This window comes from Salvelinus fontinalis, chromosome 31, assembly GCF_029448725.1.
Source record: "Salvelinus fontinalis isolate EN_2023a chromosome 31, ASM2944872v1, whole genome shotgun sequence".
In the NCBI taxonomy this organism is placed as follows: domain Eukaryota; kingdom Metazoa; phylum Chordata; class Actinopteri; order Salmoniformes; family Salmonidae; genus Salvelinus; species Salvelinus fontinalis.
In genome coordinates, this window is record NC_074695.1 from 17,797,190 (window position 1) to 17,818,485 (window position 21,296).

Here is a 21,296-nt window from a genome sequence, read left to right on the forward strand (position 1 = left end):
TAGAGAGCAGTAAGGTCTACTGTATATATGTTATTATAGAGAGCAGTAAGGTTTACTGTATATATGTTATTATAGAGAGCAGTAAGGTCTACTGTATATATGTTAATATAGAGAGCAGTAAGGACTACTGTATATATGTTAATATAGAGAGCAGTAAGGTCTACTGTATATATGTTATTATAGAGAGCAGTAAGGTTTACTGTATATATGTTATTATAGAGAGCAGTAAGGTCTACTGTATATATGTTATTATGGAGAGCAGTAAGGTCTACTGTATATATGTTATTATAGAGAGCAGTAAGGTCTACTGTATATATGTTATTATAGAGAGCAGTAAGGTCTACTGTATATATGTTATTATAGAGAGCAGTAAGATCTACTGTATATATGTTCTATATAGAGCAGTAAGGTCTACTGTATATATGTTATTATAGAGAGCAGTAAGCTCTACTGTATATATGGTCTATAGAGAGCACTAAGGTCTACTGTATATATGTTAATATGGAGAGCAGTAAGGTCTACTGTGTATATGTTAATATAGAGAGCAGTAAGGTCTACTGTATATATGTTATTATAGAGTGCAGTAAGGTCTACTGTATATATGTTAATATAGAGAGCAGTAAGGACTACTGTATATATGTTATTATAGAGAGCAGTAAGGTCTACTGTGTATATGTTCTATAGAGAGCAGTAAGGTCTACTGTATATATGTTATTATAGAGAGCAGTAAGGTCTACTCTATATATGTTAATATAGAGAGCAGTAAGGTCTACTTTATATATGTTATTATAGAGAGCAGTAAGGTTTACTGTATATATGTTATTATAGAGAGCAGTAAGGTCTACTGTATATATGTTATTATGGAGAGCAGTAAGGTCTACTGTATATATGTTATTATAGAGAGCAGTAAGGTCTACTGTATATATGTTATTATAGAGAGCAGTAAGGTCTACTGTATATATGTTATTATAGAGAGCAGTAAGGTCTACTGTATATATGTTAATATAGAGAGCAGTAAGGACTACTGTATATATGTTAATATAGAGAGCAGTAAGGCCTACTGTATATATGTTATTATAGAGAGCAGTAAGGTTTACTGTATATATGTTATTATAGAGAGCAGTAAGGTCTACTGTATACATGTTATTATGGAGAGCAGTAAGGTCTACTGTATATATGTTATTATAGAGAGCAGTAAGGTCTACTGTATATATGTTATTATAGAGAGCAGTAAGGTCTACTGTATATATGTTATTATAGAGAGCAGTAAGGTCTACTGTATATATGTTATTATAGAGAGCAGTAAGGTCTACTGTATATATGTTATTATAGAGAGCAGTAAGGTTTACTGTATTATGTTATTATAGAGAGCAGTAAGGTCTACTGTGTATATGTTCTATAGAGAGCAGTAAGGTCTACTGTATATATGTTCTATAGAGAGCAGTAATGTCTACTGTATATATGTTATTATAGAGAGCAGTAAGGTCTACTGTATATATGTTAATATAGAGAGCAGTAAGGTCTACTGTCTATGTGTTATTATAGAGAGCAGTAAGGTATGCTGTGTATATGTTAATATAGAGAGCAGTAAGGTCTACTGTGTATATGTTCTATAGAGAGCAGTAAGGTCTACTGTGTATATGTTAATATAGAGAGCAGTAAGGTCTACTGTGTATATATTCTATAGAGAGCAGTAATGTCTACTGTATATATGGTCTTTAGAGAGCAGTAAGGTCTACTGTATATATGTTATTATAGAGAGCTGTAAGGTCTACTGTATATATGTTATTATGGAGAGCAGTAAGGTCTACTGTATATATGTTATTATAGAGAGCAGTAAGGTCTACTGTGTATATATTCTATAGAGAGCAGTAATGTCTACTGTATATATGGTCTTTAGAGAGCAGTAAGGTCTACTGTATATATGTTATTATAGAGAGCAGTAAGGTCTACTGTATATATGTTATTATAGAGAGCAGTAAGGTCTACTGTATATATGTTATTATAGAGAGCAGTAAGGTCTACTGTATATATGTTATTATAGAGAGCAGTAAGGTCTACTGTAGATATGTTAATATGGAGAGCAGTAAGGTCTACTGTGTATATGTTAATATAGAGAGCAGTAAGGTCTACTGTATATATGTTATTATTGAGTGGAGTAAGGTCTACTGTGTATATGTTAATATAGAGAGCAGTAAGGACTACTGTATATATGTTATCATAGAGAGCAGTAAGGTCTACTCTATATATGTTAATATAGAGAGCAGTAAGGTCTACTTTATATATGTTATTATAGAGAGCAGTAAGGTTTACTGTATATATGTTATTATAGAGAGCAGTAAGGTCTACTGTATATATGTTATTATGGAGAGCAGTAAGGTCTACTGTATATCTGTTAATATAGAGAGCAGTAAGGACTACTGTATATATGTTATCATAGAGAGCAGTAAGGTCTACTGTGTATATGTTCTATAGAGAGCAGTAAGGTCTACTGTATATATGTTATTATAGAGAGCAGTAAGGTCTACTCTATATATGTTAATATAGAGAGCAGTAAGGTCTACTTTATATATGTTATTATAGAGAGCAGTAAGGTTTACTGTATATATGTTATTATAGAGAGCAGTAAGGTCTACTGTATATATGTTATTATGGAGAGCAGTAAGGTCTACTGTATATCTGTTATTATAGAGAGCAGTAAGGTCTACTGTATATATGTTATTATAAAGAGCAGTAAGGTCTACTGTATATATGTTATTATAGAGTGCAGTAAGGTCTACTGTATATATGTTCTATAGAGAGCAGTAAGGTCTACTGTATATATGTTATTATAGAGAGCAGTAAGGTTTACTGTATATATGTTATTATAGAGAGCAGTAAGGTCTACTGTATATATGTTATTATGGAGAGCAGTAAGGTCTACTGTATATATGTTATTATAGAGAGCAGTAAGGTCTACTGTATATATGTTATTATAGAGAGCAGTAAGGTCTACTGTATATATGTTATTATAGAGAGCAGTAAGGTCTACTGTATATATGTTATTATAGAGAGCAGTAAGGTCTACTGTATATATGTTATTATAGAGAGCAGTAAGGTCTACTGTATTATGTTATTATAGAGAGCAGTAAGGTCTACTGTGTATATGTTCTATAGAGAGCAGTAAGGTCTACTGTATATATGTTCTATAGAGAGCAGTAATGTCTACTGTATATATGTTATTATAGAGAGCAGTAAGGTCTACTGTATATATGTTAATATAGAGAGCAGTAAGGTCTACTGTATATATATTCTATAGAGAGCAGTAAGGTCTACTGTGTATATGTTAATATAGAGAGCAGTAAGGTCTACTGTATATATGTTATTATGGAGAGCAGTAAGGTCTACTGTATATCTGTTAATATAGAGAGCAGTAAGGACTACTGTATATATGTTATCATAGAGAGCAGTAAGGTCTACTGTGTATATGTTCTATAGAGAGCAGTAAGGTCTACTGTATATATGTTATTATAGAGAGCAGTAAGGTCTACTCTATATATGTTAATATAGAGAGCAGTAAGGTCTACTTTATATATGTTATTATAGAGAGCAGTAAGGTTTACTGTATATATGTTATTATAGAGAGCAGTAAGGTCTACTGTATATATGTTATTATGGAGAGCAGTAAGGTCTACTGTATATCTGTTATTATAGAGAGCAGTAAGGTCTACTGTATATATGTTATTATAAAGAGCAGTAAGGTCTACTGTATATATGTTATTATAGAGTGCAGTAAGGTCTACTGTATATATGTTCTATAGAGAGCAGTAAGGTCTACTGTATATATGTTATTATAGAGAGCAGTAAGGTTTACTGTATATATGTTATTATAGAGAGCAGTAAGGTCTACTGTATATATGTTATTATGGAGAGCAGTAAGGTCTACTGTATATATGTTATTATAGAGAGCAGTAAGGTCTACTGTATATATGTTATTATAGAGAGCAGTAAGGTCTACTGTATATATGTTATTATAGAGAGCAGTAAGGTCTACTGTATATATGTTATTATAGAGAGCAGTAAGGTCTACTGTATATATGTTATTATAGAGAGCAGTAAGGTCTACTGTATTATGTTATTATAGAGAGCAGTAAGGTCTACTGTGTATATGTTCTATAGAGAGCAGTAAGGTCTACTGTATATATGTTCTATAGAGAGCAGTAATGTCTACTGTATATATGTTATTATAGAGAGCAGTAAGGTCTACTGTATATATGTTAATATAGAGAGCAGTAAGGTCTACTGTATATATATTCTATAGAGAGCAGTAAGGTCTACTGTGTATATGTTAATATAGAGAGCAGTAAGGTCTACTGTGTATATATTCTATAGAGAGCAGTAAGGTCTACTGTGTATATGTTAATATAGAGAGCAGTAAGGTCTACTGTGTATATATTCTATAGAGAGCAGTAAGGTCTACTGTATATATGTTATTATAGAGAGCAGTAAGGTCTACTGTATATATGTTATTATAGAGAGCAGTAAGGTCTACTGTGTATATATTCTATAGAGAGCAGTAATGTCTACTGTATAAATGGTCTTTAGAGAGCAGTAAGGTCTACTGTATATATGTTATTATAGAGAGCAGTAAGGTCTACTGTATATATGTTATTATAGAGAGCAGTAAGGTCTACTGTATATATGTTATTATGGAGAGCAGTAAGGTCTACTGTATATATGTTATTATAGAGAGCAGTAAGGTCTACTGTATATATGTTATTATAGAGAGCAGTAAGGTCTACTGTATATATGTTATTATAGAGAGCAGTAAGGTCTACTGTATATATGTTATTATAGAGAGCAGTAAGATCTACTGTATATATGTTATTATAGAGAGCAGTAAGGTCTACTGTGTATATGTTATTATAGAGAGCAGTAAGGTCTACTGTGTATATGTTATTATAGAGAGCAGTAAGGTCTACTGTATATATGTTATTATAGAGAGCAGTAAGGTCTACTGTATATATGTTATTATAGAGAGCAGTAAGATCTACTGTATATATGTTATTATAGAGAGCAGTAAGGTCTACTGTATATATGTTATTATAGAGAGCAGTAAGGTCTACTGTATATATGTTCTATATAGAGCAGTAAGGTCTACTGTGTATATGTTCTATAGAGAGCGGTAAGGTCTACTGTGTATATAATCTATAGAGAGCAGTAAGGTCTACTGTATATATGTTCTATAGAGAGCAGTAAGGTCTACTGTATATATGTTCTATAAAGAGCAGTAAGGTCTACTGTATATATGTTCTATAGAGAGCAGTAAGGTCTACTGTATATATGTTCTATAGAGAGCAGTAAGGTCTACTGTGTATATGTTCTATAGAGAGCGTTAAGGTCTACTGTGTATATAATCTATAGAGAGCAGTAAGGTCTACTGTATATATGTTCTATAGAGAGCAGTAAGGTCTACTGTATATATGTTCTATAGAGAGCAGTAAGGTCTACTGTATATATGTTCTATAGAGAGCAGTAAGGTCTACTGTATATATGTTCTATAGAGAGCAGTAAGGTCTACTGTGTATATGTTCTTTAGAGAGCAGTAAGGTCTACTGTATATATGTTCTATAGAGAGCAGTAAGGTCTACTGTGTATATGTTCTATAGAGAGCAGTAAGGTCTACTGTATATATGTTATTATAGAGAGCAGTAAGGTCTACTGTATATATGTTCTATAGAGAGCAGTAAGGTCTACTGTGTATATGTTCTATAGAGAGCAGTAAGGTCTACTGTGTATATATTCTATAGAGAGCAGTAAGGTCTACTGTGTATATGTTCTATAGAGAGCAGTAAGGTCTACTGTGTATATGTTCTTTAGAGAGCAGTAAGGTCTACTGTATATATGTTCTATAGAGAGCAGTAAGGTCTACTGTGTATATGTTCTATAGAGAGCAGTAAGGTCTACTGTATATATGTTCTATAGAGAGCAGTAAGGTCTACTGTGTATATGTTCTTTAGAGAGCAGTAAGGTCTACTGTATATATGTTCTATAGAGAGCAGTAAGGTCTACTGTGTATATGTTCTATAGAGAGCAGTAAGGTCTACTGTATATATGTTATTATAGAGAGCAGTAAGGTCTACTGTATATATGTTCTATAGAGAGCAGTAAGGTCTACTGTGTATATGTTCTATAGAGAGCAGTAAGGTCTACTGTGTATATATTCTATAGAGAGCTTGGTGATACAGGGAAGAACCTGAATAAAAGTCATGAAATTGATGAAGTGAAAACCACAGCCCTATCCCCCAATGTGTAGCTGACATAACTCACCAACTGCCAGTTGCTCCATGCGAGGTAAAGCGCTCTGAGCTCTGATGGGGTAATCCTTAGTCGCACAATGGAGAGATGCCTGTCTACTATTGCATTCAGATGGGAGGTCTGACTCCGTAGCTATATAATGTGGAGAGAGGCAGGTTGGAGGGGCAGGAGACTCAGCCATGTGTGAGAGAGCTGAGTACAGTGTCAAGCGTAGCACAGCGCCCATGGTCAGCTGGAGCCAGGCCAGAGCCAGTCAGCCACCAAAAGAAGCGCTCTGCAGGGGCTAGGAGGCAGAACCCCCAAAGCTGGGTTCAAACAGTATTTGTTTTCATCCAAATCATTTGAATGCGTGATTGCACATGCCAATTGTGTGACAGATGGGCACTTGTGAGACTCTTCCATTGGCTCCAATGCACCAGGCCAGCCTAATCAAGAACAGAAAAAGTATTTAAAAGATTGAGTTCTGGGTTCTCTCCTCACACATGGCTGAGTAGACCTTACCATGAAATGCTTACTTACAAGCCCTTAACCAACAATCAGTTTTAAGAAGAAAAAAAGTGTTAAGAAAGCATTTACTAAAATAGACTGAGGTTAAAAAAAATATATATATAAAGTAGCAAGAATAAAATAACAGTAACGAGGCTATATACAGGGGGTACGGGGGCACAGGTTATTCAAGGTAATTTGTACATGTAGGTAGAGGTAAAGTGACTATGCATAGATCATAAACAGAGTAGCAGCAGTGTAAAAATGGATGCGGGGGGGCAATGCAAATAATCCAGGTTGGCATTCGTGTAGCTAGTCAGCAGTCTTATGGCTTGGGGGTAGAAGCTGTTAAGGAGCCTTTTGGACCTAGACTTGGCGCTTCGGTAGCGCTTGCCGTGTGGTAGCAGAGAGAACAGTCTATGACTAGGGTGGCTGGAGGCTGGCAATTGTTTGGGACTTCCTCTGACACTGACTGGTATAGAGGTCCTGGATGGCAGGAATCTTGGATTCCTGGGCCGTTCGCACTATCCTCTGTAGTGCCTTGCGGTCGGAGGCCGAGCAGTTGGCGTACCAGGTGGCGATGCAACCAGTCAGGATGCTCTCAATGGTGCAGTTGTTGAACTTTTTGAGGATCTGGGGACCCATGCCAAATCTTATCAGTCTCCTTAGAGGGATTCGGTTTTGTTTTGCCCTCTTCACGACTGTCTTGGTGTGCTTGGACCATGTTAGTTTGTTGGTGATGTGGACACCAAGGAACTTGAAGCTCTCAACCTGCTCCACTACAGCCCCGTCGATGAGAATGGGGGCGTGCTCGGTCCTCCTTTTCCTGTAGTCCACAATCACATATTCTCTTGATCACATTGAGAGGTTGTTGTCCTGGCACCACACTGCCAGGTCTCTGACCTCCTCCCTATACGCTGTCTTACCGTTGTTGTTGGTGATCAGGCCTGTTGTGTCGTTGGCAAACTTAATGATGGTGTTGGAGTCGTGCCTGGCTGTGCAGTCATGAGTGAACAGTGAGTACGGGGGGGGGGGGGGGGGGGTGAGCATGCACCCCTGAGGGGCCCCCGTGTTGAGGATCAGCGTGGCAGATGTGTTGTTACCTACCCTTACCACCTGAGGGTGGCCCGTCAAAGTCCAGGATCCAGTTGCAGAGGGAGGTGTTTAGTCCCAGGGTCCTTAGCTTATTGATGAGCTTTGTGGGCACTATGGTGTTGAACGCTGAGTTGTACTCAATGAACAGGAGTCTCACGTAGGTGTTCCGTTTGTCCAGGTGGGAAAGGGCAGTGTGGAGTGCAATAGAGATTGCATCATCTGTGGATCTGTTGGTGTGGTATGCAAATTGGAGTGGGTCTAGGGTTTCTGGGGTAATGGTGTTGATGTGAGCCATGACCAACCTTTAACTTGCCCCCATGCAGTTTTTAAAGTTTTTTTTTCATGTGCACACAGAGCAATACTATCAATTGTTTTTTTTTTTTTTTTTTTTTGTAAACTCTGTTTATTAAGTTTTACACACACAGACAAGACAAAGCAATATAAATAATATACTCAACTAGAAAAAAAAACAAATAATACATTTAAAAAAAATAGCTTTAAAGACACCATACTTTAGACAAGTTAAACACACCAGGCAGAAGGCTACAAAGGTTAAAGGGGCAATCTATAGTATAGGGACAGAGCAACCACCTCACCATTGTTCCTGTAAACAGTCAAGGGATGGGGTGGAGAAATGCAACCACTCACAGACAGTCAAGGCCACAGACCAACCATCCACTGGACCAAAAATGAAAAGTTTACAATGCTTTAAAATAAAAAATGAATAATAATAATTTTATGTAGGCGTGAACAAAATTTTAAAAATAAAAATAACTGGGAAAAACAAGCTCACACCTTAGTCTCTGCCCCGGCAAGATGAACAAGGCATCCGCAGGTCACAATCAATAAGCACATCAACCTTAATGCCCCCCCCCCCCAGAAAAAACACAGAGAAATGCTCATCCAACCCCTAAGTAAGTCACAGGGGGGTCAAATACAGACTTATTTTGGTTTTAATAGGAATGCCATCAGAGGATGGACTGTTTAAAGTAACACCGGAATGGAGCCCAAGCCTCATTAAACAGTTTGGGGTTCCCACGTGAATTGAATTTAATTTTTTCTAGTTTCAGAGAGCACAACACATCTCTCACCCAATATGTATAAGATGTATAAGATGGGGGAGCTGCCATCTTCCAGTTCTGTAGTATTAGCCGTCTAGCTAAAAGAGTTGTATAAGCAACAGTGTCCGACTGGATTCTTGACAGGGGGGTACCTATGGGCAGTACATCAAAAAGGGCTGTAAGGGGAGACGGATCTATAACAGTGTCATATATATCAGAGAAACATTTAAATATTAATTCCCAGAAACCTGACAGTTTATGACAGCCCCAGAACATATGCAACAGTGTGGCTGGTTCAATTTTACATCTGACACAGGTAGGATCAAAATCAGAGAATATTCTTCCAAGTCTGGCCCCAGACCAGTGGATACGGTGAACCACCTTGAATTGAATGAGGCTGTGTCTAGTGCTAAAAGAGGACGAATGCACCCTGCGCAGTACAGATTCCCAGGTGTCTTCCCCAAGTTCCTCCCCCAAATCCTTTTCCCATCGAGTCTTTAAAGGCACCAAAGAGGGGTTCTGTAAGTCATGAATGATTGCATATACATCTGAAATTGTGCCCCTAGGAAGCTTGTTCAGCTCCAAGATGCTCTCTATAGCTGTATTCGCAGGCCTATGGGGAAATTCAGGTGTGTTAGCTCTGACAAAGTTCCTAGTCTGGAGATAGCGGAAAAAGTGGGATTGGGGGAGGTTGAACCTTTCCTGTAGCTGAGCAAAAGAGGCAAATGTGTCATCAAAGAATAATTGGGCTAGTGAGGAGAGGCCTAGTGAGTGCCAGATGCCAAAAGCCCCATCATTCAAAGATGGAGGAAATAAAATGTTCTGATTGATTGGGCCTGATAGAGAAAAGCCTCGGAGGCCAAAGGCTAAACGGAACTGATTCCAAATTTTAAGAGACTGCTTTACAATTGGGTTGACACACCTTTTGCCTAGGGACACTGGGAGAGACGAGCACAACACAGAAGAAAGTGCAGCAGGTTTACACGATTCAGACTCCATCTGGACCCAGAGTGGTCTGGGGCCAGTAGGATCAGTCTGCAGCAAGTACAGAAGGGCTCTGAAATTTGCAGCCCAATAGTATGTCTGAAAATTTGGTAGAGCTAAACCCCCCAATGACCTAGGCTTCTGTAAATGTTTTTTACCAATCCGTGGTACCTTGCCATCCCAAATGAAATGCATGAATGTTTGATCCAGTGAAATAAAAAAAGATTTTGGAATAAAAATGGGTAAACATTGAAATAAATATAGAAATTTGGGCAACACACTCATTTTAATGACATTAATCCTTCCGATAAGAGAAAGAGGTAGCGACTTCCAAAAAGTAAAAGATTGTTTCAAACTGTCTGCTAGAGCAACCAAGTTCTCCTGAAACAGATTTGAATATTTCCTTGTCACTTTAACTCCCAAGTAGGTGAATTGATCCCGGACAATCCTAAACTGAGAACTTGTAAAAGAGCACTTTAAAGCAGCCTTGTTTACAGGAAAAAGCTCACTCTTGCCTAGATTCAGCTTGTACCCTGAGATTGATCCAAACCTTTTAAGAACAGATAAGGCGCGTGGCAATGAGGTATCAGGGTTAGAGATAAACAAAAGGAGGTCATCCGCATATAGCGAGACTTTCTGCTCTGAGCCCGTCCTGATTATTCCTTGAATGGCATCATTAGAGCGTAGTGCAATGGCGAGAGGTTCGATTGCCAAAGCAAACAACAAGGGGGAGAGTGGACAGCCCTGTCTGGATCCGCGGTGCAAGGGAAAATAGTCAGAGGACAAGTTGTTAGTCCGTACCGAAGCCATGGGGGAAAAATAAAGAATCTTTATCCACGCAATGAATTTGGGACCAAAGCCAAATCTATAAAGGGTAGCTGTTAGGTAATCCCACTCAACGCGGTCAAACGCTTTTTCTGCATCAAGTGAGACCACTACCTCTGGGTCCTCCGACGCTGGGGAGTACAGTATATTCATAAGGCGCCTAATATTGAAAAACAAATGCCTATTTCTCACAAAGCCAGACTGGTCAGAGTGTATTACTTGGTGCAGCGAGCCTTCCATACGGATGGCTAAAAGCTTGGCTAGAATTTTGTAATCACAGTTTAAAAGCGAGATTGGGCGATAGGATCCACATTCCAGGGGGTCTTTGTTTTTCTTTAATAGTAATGAAATTGAAGCCTGATAAAGAGTAGGCGGTAGCTTTGAGGTATCAAGGCACTCTGCAAATAGTCGAGACAAGAATGGGCAAAGCAGACCAGAAAACGTCCTGTAAAATTCGGTTGGAAAACCATCCGGACCCGGTGATTTACCACTTTTCATTGCGGACACTGCTGTTGCAATCTCCTCAGGTGTAAATTCTTCTTCTAGACAGTCATGGGTGTCTGTATCAATTGAAGGCATATTCAGGCCATTAAAGAAGGAATCAATCAGCAAAGGGTCTTGAGGGGATTCAGAGGTGTATAGCGCAGAGTAAAATTGTTTGAATTGATCATTGATCTCTTTATGTATAACTGTGGTGGCACCAGACGGGGTCCTTATTTGTGGGATTAAACGTGAGGCCTCAGACTTACGGATCTGATGTGCAAGGAGTTTACTGGCCTTGTCGCCTTGTTCATACACTCTGTACCGAGCTCGCAAGAGTAACTGTTCAGCTTGCCTGGTAGAAAGCTCATCAAATTCAGATTGGAGTAGTTGGCGCTCTTTATGCAGATCAGAGGAAGGAACAGTAGCATACTTCTCATCCAATGTGGCTATGGATTCGCTCAGGTCCCGAAGTCGCTGAGAGCGAACTCTGTTTTGGTTGGCTGTATAAGAGATAATTTGGCCACGTAGGTATGCTTTGAGAGACTCCCATATGGTAGAGCAGGACATACCTGGTGTTGAATTAGTTTCTAGGAATAAGGTGATTTCAGAAGAAATGAAATTGACAAACTCCTTATCTGAGAGTAAAATGGGGTTGAGACGCCATTGATAACACATAGGAGGTCGCTGGGGAAACTCTAGTTCAAGCACTAATGGTGAATGGTCAGAAATAACAATACTCTTGTAAGTACACTGCCGAAGGTTAGGCAGAAGTTTTTTGTCCAAAAAGAAGTAATCAATCCGGGAGTATGTTTGATGGACATGAGAATAAAAGGAATACTGTCTATCTGTAGGATGTAGGAAACGCCAGGCCTCAAACATGGCATATTTCTGAAGAAAGGCTTGAATAAGTAGGGCACATTTAGATGGGCCTGTAGTTGTTCGTGAGGACTTGTCAAGAACTGGGGACATTTTGCAGTTGAAATCCCCCCCTAAAATCAACAAATGAGAATCTAAATTGGGTATAGCAGACAAAAAGGAAGAAATGAAACTTGTGTCATCCCAATTGGGAGCATAAACACTAGCCAACACAAGAGGGGTAGAAAACAGCTTACCGGTTACTATGATGTATCGTCCCTTAGGATCAGCGATAACCTCAGAAGCTACAAAGGGAGTAGCTTTATCAACCAAAATGGCAGCCCCTCTTGATTTACTATGAAAGTTAGAGTGGAACACTTGACCAACCCAGTCCCTACGCATCCTAAAGTGCTCACCAGTCCTCAAGTGAGTCTCTTGTAGAAATGCAATATTTGCATTCAAACCCTTTAAGTGTGTCAACACCCTCTTACGCTTCACTGGGTTATTAACCCCTTTGATGTTCCACGAAATGTACTTGATCGCATTGTTTCGGCCCCTCTGGGCATTCCCGTTATACAACCCTGTCATTAGAGCATAGAATGGAAAAGCAATGAGCGCCCAAAAACCCCAGAATAACTTGTCTCAGAGTAATAATGTACGGTGGTAGATGTTTGGAAAAAGTACAGAAAAAAAAACGAAAAAGACAGAATGACAACATTAGAACTGAACAATTCAACCCCTCCCCCCCCCCCTCCCCCCATCCCAGACAATACCTCCCCAAACGAGGTACAAGCCTAAATAGAACATGTTCTCTTCGCACAGTATGTCTGTGAGAGTGCGGTCTTAAACCTAAACCCACAGTCCCGCTCTTTAAAGTCGCGTTTTGTTAGTGGATCAAACAGCAAAAAAAAAAAAGAGAATAATTTTTTAAATAAAAATAAATAAAAGTGAATCCCTTGTGCAAACGAAATTACAAAAGCACCACTTGTAGATGTATATAATTATATTCCCAGTCTTATAACAGGCATTTGAGAGAGAAAATAAATAAAATGTATAAAGGCTCTCAGCCGAAGACCTAATTTGAAGTAAGGAAATCGTAGTAAGACAATCAAAAATAACAATAATGATTATTATTATAATAGTTGTCTAGTCGAATGCTGAGACAGCTTACAACCAATACCAAAAAACAACGTGTGCGCAACGTTGAACGCTTGCTGGGCATAAATGACGCTCAGAACTTTTAAAATTTAAGTGAGGACCCCAAAAAACGTGTCGCCTCGGGAAGCCTTTACTGTTTACTGGGTCAATGCAAACGGATGTAGTAAACAAATAGCCAAGAATATTTTGAGTCACTGAGACACTATGTAAACAAACTGAATAGGTGAGCAAGACAGCCTAGAAACACAGGAGTAAAGTAAAACCTCAATACAATGAAATTAAAATGACTGAATGCTTGTAAGGCAAGCACACTAGATGATCAAAACATTTAATCACATCAAATAAGCCTGAATGGGTTCGCCAACTCCCCAACTATACAAAATTAGCATGTTGTAGCTAAACATAATTGTACCACAGGTGGGTTACTTACTATCCACAGTTCGCAAGCAACAGTTGCTGAACTATGAGCAAGTTCAAGACTTCTTGATGTGACGTTGAATGTGAGAGAGAGCCTCATCCGGAGAATCAAATGTGTAGTCTTTACCATCATGAGATAGCCATAAACGGGCCGGGAATCGCAGACCGTACTTCACACCTGGATGGTCCCGAAGTAGTCGCTTGGCCTGCCCGAAAGCTGCGCGCTGCCTGGAAACAGTGGGGGAGTAGTCCTGGTAGATGGAGAAGCTCTGTCCTTGAAAGCTCAGAGTGGTATTGCGGGCTCGTCGGAGAATCTCCATCTTCTCATGGAAAAAGTGCACTCGAAGAATTATGTCACGGGGCCTCTCCCCATCCCGGGGCTTTGGGCGCAGCGACCGGTGGGCACGATCAATCAGGGGCTTTTCATCTAAGGCAAGAACATCCTTCAGCAGCCCAGAAACGAAATCCGTGGCGCGAGGCATTTCCGCTGACTCTGGGATTGATACAAGTCTCAGGTTATTGCGGCGAGAGAATCCCTCTAAACTTACACAGCTCTCCTTCACCTTTTTCAAATCCGCAGCGAGGCGTTTCACGTCAGCCTCCAGGGATGTAGTTAAGTCGGAGACATTTGTAGCGGAGGTCTCCAGTGCTGCAATCGTTGTAGTGTGCGACGCCATTGTTGTTTTGAGTGATGTGATTGCTGGCACCGTCTCGTTCCGCAGGATGGTTAGATCTGCTTTTAAAGTATCAGAAACCTCCTTTATTCGGGCCTCAATCGTATTAACCACCTCCGTTTTCATTTCAACTATCTCAGAGCGTAGTAGTTTGATGGCCTCGAGAATGTTCATTTCAGCGCCGCCAGGCCAAGCCGCCCCCCCCGGGTAAAGTGTCAGTCCCCGGGCCGTCAGGCTCAGGAGAGGGCGGTGATGAGAGTGTGTCTTGTAGGCCGGGTTTTCTCAAAGTCATGCTTTTAGCCTTATGTTTCGTCGACATGCTGACATTTGGAAGTAAAGTAGTCTTGGTTTTTACGGGAAGGGATCACCAAAATAATATATGAAAATAAATACGGTTCTGCTGCAAAATTCACATAAACTTTAAAAATACCACGGGAGCAAACGGAAAACACGTCAGTCGCACATGGCGTCCCTCCAATCCTCTCCAATTGTTTTTTAAATGTTCTTATTTAACCTTTATTTAAATAGGCAAGTCAATTACGAACAAATTGTTATTTACAATGATGGCCTACCAAGAGGCAAAAGGCTTCCTTTATGGACAGGGGCTGGAATTAAAAATGTATGTTTATCCATAAATAACTAATGAACGTATTGTTCATGTTACTAGAAAATAATGGATATGTTATGCCAAAGAATAATGTAACTGATGGCATCCTGCATAGATCAGGAAATGTAATGTGAAATAGTAATGTTACATTTGAGGTCAAATGCTTTGGAGGTCAAATGTGCTATAAAGCACATTTACAGTATGGTGGAGAATGTCCTTTAGCCAATTCTCTAGAGTTGTTTGGAATTGAGACACTGGGTTCATTCAATCAAACCACCATTGTAGTATACCATTGTAGTATATGCAGAATAGGATATATAAACATAACATATAAAACATATATATATATATATATATATATATATATATATATATATATATATATACACACCAAATACCTGTATACAGTTGGATAAAAGTCTACATAAAAAGACAAGGGGGGGCTCAACTTCCTGTTCTGTCTGGCTCTGTTAGCACAGTGCAGGTTGAGGAACAATGAGAGGTTTGTTTCACAAGGATATCAACACCTGGGTTATCACACTCTCTCAAACACTCTCAAACACTCTCTGGGACTATCACTCTACTACCGCTTGTTCTATTCTTCATAGATTCACTATATCAATCCTACAATATCATCATCAGCTATATGGATTTTCAAAACACCTGTCTCCTTAACAAGTATGATGTTCATTTACTGTAGTAAAGTCGGTGCTGAGAGAGAGCAAGGGCAGCCCTTACTCCTTTAGTTAATGTGTTGCTATACCCTGCAGTGGCACTCGGATAGCTATGCTAGGTAGATAGAGGGGCAGTAAGACCCAGAGACGAGGCTCTGTTCTGGCTGTTGTGTTGCCCAGAGAGAGTGTGGTTGTGGATGTCAGCCAGCCAGGGTTGCTTCTACACCACATAACAGCACAGCCAAGGCAAGGAGAGAGAGATCAAGTTTCAGAACAGCACAGCCAAGGCAAGGAGAGAGAGATCACGTTTCAGAACAGCACAGCCAAGGCAAGGAGAGAGAGATCACGTTTCAGAACAGCACAGCCAAGGCAAGGAGAGAGAGATCACGTTTCAGAACAGCACAGCCAAGGCAAGGAGAGAGAGATCACGTTTCAGAACAGCACAGCCAAGGCAAGGAGAGAGAGATCACGTTTCAGTACAGCACAGCCAAGGCAAGGAGAGAGAGATCACGTTTCAGTACAGCACAGCCAAGGCAAGGAGAGAGAGATCACGTTTCAGTACAGCACAGCCAAGGCAAGGAGAGAGAGATCACGTTTCAGTACAGCACAGCCAAGGCAAGGAGAGAGAGATCACGTTTCAGTACAGCACAGCCAAGGCAAGGAGAGAGAGATCACGTTTCAGAACAGCACAGCCAAGGCAAGGAGAGAGAGATCACGTTTCAGTACAGCACAGCCAAGGCAAGGAGAGAGAGATCACGTTTCAGTACAGCACAGCCAAGGCAAGGAGAGAGAGATCACGTTTCAGTACAGCACAGCCAAGGCAAGGAGAGAGAGATCACGTTTCAGTACAGCACAGCCAAGGCAAGGAGAGAGAGATCACGTTTCAGTACAGCACAGCCAAGGCAAGGAGAGAGAGATTTCAGAACATGCACATGTCTAGAGAGATGCAGGGAGCTGATTGCACCCTGCTGCAGTGTTGGCTCAGAAACAGGGGAGATGGTATAGCTAGGTCTACAGTACCAAGAGTTACTACATTTACATTACATTTAAGTCATTTAGCAGACGCTCTTATCCAGAGCGACTTACAAATTGGTGCATTCACCTTATGATATCGAGTGGAACAACCACTTTACAATAGTGCATCTAAATCTTTTAAGGGGGGGGGGGGGGTAGAAGGATTACTTTATCCTATCCTAGGTATTCCTTAAAGAGGTGGGGTTTCAGGTGTCTCCGGAAGGTGGTGATTGACTCCGCTGACCTGGCGTCGTGAGGGAGTTTGTTCCACCATTGGGGTGCCAGAGCAGCGAACAGTTTTGACTGGGCTGAGCGGGAACTGTACTTCCTCAGAGGTAGGGAGGCGAGCAGGCCAGAGGTGGATGAACGCAGTGCCCTTGTTTGGGTGTAGGGCCTGATCAGAGCCTGAAGGTACGGAGGTGCCGTTCCCCTCACAGCTCCGTAGGCAAGCACCATGGTCTTGTAGCGGATGCGAGCTTCAACTGGAAGCCAGTGGAGAGAGCGGAGGAGCGGGGTGACGTGAGAGAACTAGACACCAATCCAGCTACAACAAACTAATGATCAATCACACATTTTTTATAAGCTAGGTCTACAATATTCATTACTAGACAGCAATAGCTTTCGGCCCTATGTTCCTCTGTATAGCTTCTTTAAGTCTGCAACGTTACTAAACAGCAATGTACAGACCCTATATGTTCCTCCTGAAATGTAGATGGTTAAGTAAACATTTCTGTGGATTATTGTTAAAAGTAGTCTTTGTGCATAGAGTTCTATAGTTTGTTAAACTTTGAAATCAATGTTTTTTGTTTGGTATACTTTTTAAAGTGAAAAATCTGAGTGGCAGCGTACTTCCATTATCATGGAATTGCCAATGAGTAAGATGAGTTAGTTATACAGCCATGTCTGGTTGCTCAGCAACAGAGGAAATCGTATGGGTTTATTTATATTCACAACTAAACAGTGTGTCATTGCTCATCTACAATTTCCATTCAGGACATGAATCACGGGACTGCATGTCTGTTCATTTTTAATACAACAACACCCCCAATTCACTGTGTCCTCCATCTTGACATGACAGGTTTATGATGCACCTCATAGACATTGATGGAGTGATGTTGGATTTTATACAACAGGTGGGTCTAATCCTGAATGCTGATTGGTTAAAACCGCATTCCAGTAGGATGTGGGATTCCTTAAGAGAATTGGTCCCTGGTTCTACTCTCTACCACGTTCCACCTCACAAAACATTTATCTCCACAGATCGATTTGTTCAATTCACATACCGTAATCACTTTGAACTAGATTAAACCCCAAAGCCATTATAATACTTCAATCCTGTCAACATTGCTAACATGATATGATGATAGTAATGAAAAAATTGGTCTGTAGAGTAGAAGCATTGTTTGGTCCCTAGAAACCCTGACCATCCATCCACCTTTGTGTTTTACAGGTATGGGAAAATTGTGTCCACAAAAGCCATCCTGGACAAGACCACTAACACATGCAAAGGTGAGGAGAGGTGTTTTGTGACAAACACCCACACTGCACCTACATGTCAATGTATGTCACACAAAGCTCAAACATCCCAGAGAGCGCCTGTCTGTTTATTCTCAGCATGTGTGTCATGATGTAACCATAACACCACTGTGGACAGCGGGAGCATTGGTTACATAACTCCACATCTGACCACGGTAGACTTTTTCTGTTCTTCAACATGATCCCAAACCTGGCTGAGGTTTTACCTCCATTTAAAGCGTACTGTACATTACCTGGGTACATCACAGTAGTGCTTCCAGAAGTTGATGTCAGGCATAAGATAAGATAGTACTTTAAAGGGCCAGGAGATTTTCATTATCGTGACCCTTTACCTGTCCAGGAACAACTCTGGGCCCTAGCTACAGTTTAACTCCTGCCCCTAGGCCTGTTGCCACATTGTGTATTTCTCAGTGTCACAAGTCAAAGTATGTCTGTCTGTGTCTGCAGGCTATGGCTTTGTAGACTTTGACAGTCCATCAGCAGCACAGAAAGCAGTGACAGCACTGAAGGCTGGTGGAGTCCAGGCTCAGATGGCTAAGGTAAGACGTCTCGTCCTCCCTAACTCGTCTCCTGCCTATGAGTGTGTGTGGGGGGACTTTTGTATGCATGTGTGTGCACCGAGTGGTGTGTGTCTTAGAGAGGTGCTCGGGGAGTGTGTCCAGGCAGGCAGCTACTGCTTCCTCAGCACCCTGTACAAAGGGCTAGCCTGTTCTCCTTGGTGGTGAGGCAGGAGGCTGCGTCACTGTCTGAGCAGCTTTCTCCCCCAGCCTTCCCAGCCCAGTCACCAGGGCCCAGCCATGAGCCTCGGCCCACCGGCCAGCCCCTCGGCACAATCTCAAACCACACATTTGGCAACCATAAACTCTCACACACAGCTCCAACCTCAGCCTCAGTGCCACATCATCAACAACACACACCAAACACACACTTTAAAACCACACACATACTGTTCCAACCATCACCGTCACACGCCAAACACCACAGAGAAGCTGATCTCACCTTGGGCTGGATCACTGACATTCACAAAAGGGTTCTCACTAGCGTTGCAAAATTGCGGGAACTTCAATACATTCACTGATTTTCCAGAAATCCTGATTGGCGGATACCGGATGTCCTCTTTGTTCCGGCATTCCTTTTTTTGCAGCTTTAGTTCTCGCATACCGAATAACTCACATGTATTATTTCAGTCTGTTTGTCTGGCATTCATTAGGAGGTTTACAACCTCATTGTTCATTAGGAGGTTTACAACCTCATTGTTCATTAGGAGGTTTACAACCTCATTGTTCATTAGGAGGTTTACAACCTCATTGTTCATTAGGAGGTTTACAACCTCATTGTTCATTAGGAGGTTTACAACCTCATTGTTCATTAGGAGGTTTACAACCTCATTGTTCATTAGGAGGTTTACAACCTCATTGTTCATTAGGAGGTTTACAAACTCATAGTTCATTAGGAGGTTTACAACCTCATTGTTCATTAGGAGGTTTACAAACTCATTGTTCATTAGGAGGTTTACAACCTCATTGTTCATTAGGAGGTTTACAACCTCATTGTTCATTAGGAGGTTTACAACCTCATTGTTCATTAGGAGGTTTACAACCTCATTGTTCATTAGGAGGTTTACAACCTCATTGTTCATTAGGAGGTTTACAAACTCATAGTTCATTAGGAGGTTTACAAACTCATTGTTCATTAGGAGGTTTACAACCTCATTGTTCATTGGGAGGTTTACAACCGCATTGTTCATTAGGAGGTTTACAACCTCATTGTTCATTGGGAGGTTTACAACCTCATTGTTCATTGGGAGGTTTACAACCTCATTGTTCATTGGGAGGTTTACAACCTCATTGTTCATTGGGAGGTTTACAACCTCATTGTTCATTGGGAGGTTTACAACCTCATTGTTCATTGGGAGGTTTACAACCTCATTGTTCATTAGGAGGTTTACAAACTCATTGTTCATTAGGAGGTTTACAAACTCATTGTTCATTAGGAGGTTTACAAACTCATTGTTCATTAGGAGGTTTACAACCTCATTGTTCATTAGGAGGTTTACAAACTCATTGTTCATTAGGAGGTTTACAACCTCATTGTTCATTAGGAGGTTTACAAACTCATAGTTCATTGGGAGGTTTACAACCTCATTGTTCATTAGGAGGTTTACAACCTCATTGTTCATTAGGAGGTTTACAACCTCATTGTTCATTAGGAGGTTTACAACCTCATTGTTCATTAGGAGGTTTACAACCTCATTGTTCATTAGGAGGTTTACAAACTCATAGTTCATTAGGAGGTTTACAAACTCATTGTTCATTAGGAGGTTTACAACCTCATTGTTCATTAGGAGGTTTACAACCTCATTGTTCATTAGGAGGTTTACAACCTCATTGTTCATTAGGAGGTTTACAAACTCATAGTTCATTAGGAGGTTTACAAACTCATTGTTCATTAGGAGGTTTACAAACTCATTGTTCATTAGGAGGTTTACAACCTCATTGTTCATTGGGAGGTTTACAACCGCATTGTTCATTAGGAGGTTTACAACCTCATTGTTCATTGGGAGGTTTACAACCTCATTGTTCATTGGGAGGTTTACAACCTCATTGTTCATTGGGAGGTTTACAACCTCATTGTTCATTGGGAGGTTTACAACCTCATTGTTCATTGGGAGGTTTACAAACTCATTGTTCATTAGGAGGTTTACAAACTCATTGTTCATTAGGAGGTTTACAACCTCATTGTTCATTAGGAGGTTTACAACCTCATAGTTCATTAGGAGGTTTACAACCTCATTGTTCATTAGGAGGTTTACAAACTCATTGTTCATTAGGAGGTTTACAACCTCATTGTTCATTAGGAGGTTTACAAACTCATTGTTCATTAGGAGGTTTACAACCTCATTGTTCATTAGGAGGTTTACAACCTCATTGTTCATTAGGAGGTTTACAACCTCATTGTTCATTAGGAGGTTTACAACCTCATTGTTCATTGGGTGGTTTACAACCTAGTGAGTCATTTTTTTAAATGAACTTTTTACCCCTTTTTTCCCCCCAATTTCGTGATATCCAATTGGTAGTTACAGTCTTGTCCCATCGCTGCAACTCCCGTATGGACTTGAGAGAGGCGAAGG

The 21,296-nt window shown here is 40.2% G+C and overlaps 1 pseudogene; it reads left to right on the forward strand.

Moving 5' to 3' along the window:
- LOC129829695 (RNA-binding motif, single-stranded-interacting protein 2-like) overlaps positions 1 to 21,296 on the forward strand; it is an 88,290-nt pseudogene that overhangs the window by 54,079 nt on the left and 12,915 nt on the right.